The sequence below is a fragment of the Trichechus manatus genome, unplaced genomic scaffold, assembly GCF_000243295.1.
Source record: "Trichechus manatus latirostris isolate Lorelei unplaced genomic scaffold, TriManLat1.0 scaffold00133, whole genome shotgun sequence".
NCBI lineage: Eukaryota > Metazoa > Chordata > Mammalia > Sirenia > Trichechidae > Trichechus > Trichechus manatus.
The window spans coordinates 885,366-891,322 of record NW_004444069.1 but is presented as its reverse complement, the minus strand read 5'-3'; the positions used below and the strand labels follow the sequence as shown (position 1 = coordinate 891,322).

At 43.7% G+C, this 5,957-nt stretch overlaps 1 non-coding gene across 1 annotated transcript; it reads right to left on the bottom strand.

The window, feature by feature from the left end:
* Window positions 1-310: 310 nt before the first annotated feature.
* On the bottom strand, window positions 311-381 carry TRNAA-UGC (transfer RNA alanine (anticodon UGC)). The gene has a single exon. It is a non-coding gene; the product is annotated as a tRNA-Ala (tRNA).
* Window positions 382-5,957: the final 5,576 nt, after the last annotated feature.

The window sequence follows — 5,957 nt, the reverse complement described above, 5'->3', positions numbered from 1 at the left end:
GCTTATGCACAAATTCATGGGGATATCCTACCCTCAGAGAGTTTGTTGTTGTTAGCTGCTGTCCACTGGACCTTGACTTATGGCAACCCGTGCACAACGGACCAAAATGCTGCCCAGTCTTGCACCATCCACATGATCAGTTGTGAATCAGACTGTTGTGATCCACAGGGTTTTCGTTGCTTGATTTTTGGAAGCAGATCACCAGACTTTTCTTCCTAGTCTGTCTTACTCTAGAAGCTCCGCTGAAACCTGTTCAGCACCATAGCAATGTGCAAGCCTCCACTGACTGATGTGGTGGTTGTGGATGAGATGCATTGGCTGGGAATTGAACTCAGGTCTCCAGCATGCAAGGCAAGAATTCTACCACTGAACCACCACTGCCTCCACACTACAAGAGTACAGGTTGCAAAATGAGAAACATTCAGGTGGTAACCAGGGCCCCTGCAAAACCTAGGCAATGACCACTCTGCCTTTTGTGTTTATTTTCTTGTGTTTAAACTTGGTGAACTCCAAAAGATGGAAAGTTGGCTCTGCATATGCGGTGTGGCTCAACTCCAACCTGTCCTTCTTTGCATGTATTTTACAAATACATGGTAATGACTTCTGTCGGCTTTACTGCCGTGTACTTTCTTGAGATTTCTAGGGAGATAGTTTTTGTTTTTTTATCATCCTGTAAGTTTCATCTGCCATATTCAATATATGGACTGAAATCTATGCTGGTAGGTCTAGATATGCGTGAATAGAATTGATGCGGTCAGCCAGTATTGAGATTCACCGTTGGAGTGAGTGTTTTTGGCTATTGGCCCCTGGTTAGTTTCTCGGCCACCTGTATTTCACACCTGCTGAGCTCTATGCCAGTACAAACAGCCTCCTAGATGAACGGCAGCTGTGAAAGGGTAGTTTTTTATTTCACACTCACACCTCCTGGTGTTGAGCTCAAAGGCACAGGCCCAAGTTCTCGGGCAGGCATTTTGAGACAATTTCTTAGTAACAGTCTGCTGCCTCTTGGGATAATTCTCCAGACAAAATAATGATCATGATCATAACAACAGTAGTTATAATCATAATGGAAAATGTTTAAAGGGACATTTAAAGACATGTCAAGGTGCTCAGTCTCTGAAAATGATGTGAGAGCCGCAGTGATAATAAGGACCTTTCCCCAAACAGATATTTATAGACAATTGTAAATTGTCTGATAATCAAAGGCATTTTCTTTTGCCCCTCTAGTTTGGTTTTATTGCCCGTTTATTAAGGAAGTCAAAATCATTACCTAAGTGATATGCAAACAAAGTCCAGATAGAAGCAACAGTCAGCCTACTGTTGAGAAATCTGAACACACTATTAGGTGTTAATCAATATCACCAGTGCAAATTGATTCATGCACACACGCATACATGCATGCACACATGAACACAATGGAAACACACATGCAGGCATGCATACACACACTCACACACAAATGGGACTGGAGTCCATTTCAGATCAATGGTGCTAAAAGGTCCTCGAAAATCCTACTTGTGGAGGTCAAACTTATGTATTTTTACGGAAATAATGCGTGACTTTTATGTTTGTTTGCCAACCGCTCCCTCCCCCAAGAGGTATTTTTCGTAATCACTGCAATACCATTTTTTTTTTTACATGTTGCTGTGAAAAAAATTAACATAGCACGCTTATGTGAATACCTCATGGGCAGGGAGAGGTTGGCAAACAAACATAGAAGGCATGTGTTATTTGCGTAAAAATACTGTAAACCCTGGGAGGCGAAGCACTTGCCTCCAGGAACACAGATGGTTAGGCACAGAAGCCTCCTGACCTCTGTCTTAGTATCCTAGTGCTGCCCTAGGCTGGCTCTAAAGAACAGAAATTTATTTTCTTATAGTCTGGGGGCTAAAAGTTCAAATCAGGGTCTCAGCTGTGTTGATGCTCTCTGTGAGCCTCTCTCCTAGTTTCTGGTGTCTGCCAGTGATCCATGGTACTCCTTGGCATCTGTCTGCCCTCTATGTGTATCTCTGTGTCTAATCTGCTCTTTTTATAGCAGAGGTGATCAACTTTAAGACCTACTCTAACATGATAACTGAGCCCTGGTGGCGTGGCGGTTAAGACCTCAGCTGCTAACCAAAAGGTCAGCAGTTCGAATCCACTAGCCACTCCTTGGAAACCCTATGGGGCAGTTCTACTCTGTCCTACAGGGTCGCTATGAGTTTGAAACTACTTGACGACAACGGGTTTGGTTTTGGTCTATCTACTATGGTTTGATTTCATTAACATAAAAAAAGAAAATTCCAAATTCCAAACAAGATCATATTTATAGATATAGGGGTTAGGACTTCAACACATATTTTGGGACACACAATTCAATCCAAAGCACCTTCAGAGCAGTGCAGAGCTAACTATGGCATGCTGTTTTTGCAGCAGTACCCATCTCAACAGCAGATGGAAGAGGGAAAGTTCCTTGCAGGCATGGTTTTATTTATTTTTTATCCAGATTCTTAGTTATTGCAGTCTAAAGAAGGCAAATCTAGAGAAATAACATTTCACGTCGAATTAATGTGTACCAGGGAGAAGGACCCAGCCGGACACCGGCTTACTAAAGATGTAGGATTTTCTCAATTTCTCTGAGTGACTTTGAAAGATATCTAACAAGCAGTCATATTATGCTCTATAAGTGTGTCCTTGCGTTTTCACCTTCTGATTTGTATTTTAACCACTGAAAATAATGACACAAAATTACTTTGTCTGCAAGAACTGGAGAATCTACTAGTTTAGATCTATTTAGCAGATTCTTTATGAAGGCACTCTCAAGAAGTCAATTAGTCCCTTCCAGTGGATGGCAGATAGTGATTTAAAAGCCATAAGAGTCCCTGAGAATGCAACTTTTAATACATTTAAATGGTTGTGAATTTCTGACAATATAATTGTCGTTGCAGGAATATGAATGTTCCCTATAAAGAAATCAATTACAACACTAGAGCAAAGCCTTTCAGCTAAGGATCTCGAGGTAGCACAAGAAGTTATTTGCAACCACTAAATTTTTTAGGGTGTCACTAGGTGGTGCAAATGGTTAACACAGTCAGCTGCTAACCTCCACACAGAAGCATCTTAGAAGAAAGGCTTGGTGAGCTACTTCCAAAAAATCAGCCACTGAAAGCCCTGTGGAGCACAGTTCTACTCACAGGGTGTCACCATGAGTCAGAATTGACTTGATGGCAACTGGTTGGTAGGCTGTATTTCATGTAAGAAACCACCATATGGTTTTACAAAGTGGTACTGACATTTTGGAGTCCCTGGGTGGTGCAAATGGTTAATTTGCTCAACTTCTAACTGAAAGATTGGAGGTTCGAGTCTACCCGTAGTTGCCTCAAAAGGAAGCCCTGGTGATCTACTTCTGCAAAGGCAGCCATTGAAAACCCTATAAAGTGCAATTCTACTCTGACACACATGCGGTTGCCATGCATTGAAATCAACTCGATAGCAACTAGTTTTAAAGTTTTCAGAGTAGCCATCCAAGAGTGAGACTGACTTTACATGCAGAGAAGCCAAGATGGAGGAGGGATAAGGTTTGTCTAAGGTGATCATCCATGGCCAGTACTTCTCAGTTAATCCCCTAGTTAAGCAGAGCTCGTTCTCTTTCCTTCCTTCTACTCAATTTAGCCAACACTTATTAAGGACCTGCTGCGTGCTATAGGGTCGCTATGAGTTGTAAGTGACTCGACGGCAATGAATTTTTTTTTTTTTGGTTTGCATGCTTGAAAGGTGGGAGAGCTTAATGGCACAGGGTGCAAGCTCTGGAGCTAAACTGCCTGTGTTCAAATCCCAGCCCTGCACTTAATAGCTCTGTGATGTTGGGTGACATACCTAATATCTCACTCTGCCTCAGCTTTTTTATCTGTGAAATGGGGTTAATAATAGAAGTCCATCAGGAGGGATCAATTGCTGGAGGAGGACATCGTGTTTGGTGAAATAGAGGGCCAGTGAGGGCAAAGGAGACCCTTGGTGAGATGGATTGGTAGAATAGCCGCAATGATGGGCATGCTGGCAATTGTGAGAATGATGAAGCGGACAACATTTCATTCTGTTGTATATAAGGTTACTATGAAATGAAGTCCACTCAGCAGAAGCTACCTATCTGCCTACCTACCTGCCTATCCATCCATCCATCCATACATACATACATCCACCCACCCACCCACCCACCCAGCTAGCCAGCCAGCCAGTCAGCCAGCCAGCTATCTTCTGTGCTTAGAAGAGGTTGTTGCAATGACCAGCACTGTACAGGATTCAGAGGTGGAACTGACTAGCAGTGTGGATCCCATTTCCTGAGGTAGACAGTCCAGGAGGCAAAGAAATATGATCTAGTGTGCAAGGTGGAAACCGTTGAAGGTTACAGTCCTAAAATATCAGAGTGAGCACTAGGCTGGAAGTGGCCTGAAGCTCGACCCTGATGCCCTCTGCACACAGGATCACCCATCCACAAGAATGAGGGGTAGGACCTGGAGCTACAGAGCTATCTTACTGTCCTACACTGAGACCAGAGATTTCTCATGGGCTGGGTCACCAGGAAGTATCCAGCCATCCAAATCACTGCTACTTGCTCCTTTTCTGGAATATTAAAAAAAGAAAGTTCAGGCTGCGCTCAAGCCAAAACCCAAAAACTGAGTTTTTTAGGAGTGGTAATAAGACTATAAACCCTGGTGGTGTAGTGGTTAAGAGCTACGGCTGCTAACTAAAAGGCTGACAGTTTGAATCCACCAGGCACTCCTTGGAAACCCTATGGAGCAGTTCTACTCTGTCCTATAGGGTCGCTATGAGTTGAAACCGACTCAATGGCAACAGGTTTTTTTGTTTGTTTGTTTGTTTTAAAAAGACTATTGGTGCTAATGGTTGACATGCTCGGCTGCTAACCAAAAAAATTGGAAGTTGGAGTCTGACCTGGTGATCTACTTCTGAAAAATCAGCCATGGAAAACTCTACAGAGCACAGTTCTACTCTGACACACGTGGGGTTGCCATGAGTTGGAGTCAACTTGACAGCAATTGGGGATGGATAGTCAGACAAAATTTATTGTAATCACCTGTACCCAGGGTCCTCAGGTGGCCTTCTGCTACAATGCTAGAGCCCACAAAGGTGAATGCCCCAAAGTTCTGGTCTAAGCCAAGAGCCTCCGTATTCTGGGTCTTCTTGGTGTAATTCCAAGTTGACCTTGAGGCTTACAGGGGAAGATGCCTCCTGGAGACCTGGTGATCAGCCAGAAGGATGTAGGGAAGCCATGCCATACACCCTCCAGAGAAGTGGCTTCTACAGACTCTGACTACCCTTCTGCCTGCTCCTCAGTGCACGTGGATCAAGGCATTCTGGCATGTGCCAGGTAGACAAATACTGGGAAGGAAAACCCAAACACAGACAGCAACATATTGGCAAAATGTCTGCAGTGTCTTCCTGTTTGCACAATCTGTTGTCTGGACTGGAGTTGGAATTGTGCTAATCAGAATGCTGGGATTCTGTTGGACTTTGTTCGTGGGAGCAAGCCAGAGTCAGTGACTTCTGCGATGGCTAATTGGGCACAGTTCCTTGGGGTTTGCACAAATGTGACCAGAACTCTCGAGAAGGATCTCAAGTTTATTCTGGAAAAAGAATCCAGAAGCATGCTAATTTCTTGTTAAACTCTTGGTGAAAAGCCACAAGCCTTGAGTTTGTGAACTCTTGTTAGACAGCTGTTTTCACACCAGCAAATAAATAATGACTAGCTGTCGACATAATGGACTTAGGTCAACCATGGCTAGTCACATTGAGCTGTCATTGCTCATCTATTTGACCTCTCCCATGGGGATGCTGGAAGCTTCTGAGCTAGCTGTTTGTCAAGACCTCCCTCCTTTCTCATGCCCCCTTCCCACATCCATCCATTTTCTGTCTTTCCAGCCTCTCCTGTGCAGTAAAAGATCCCATTAGGACTTTCGCTT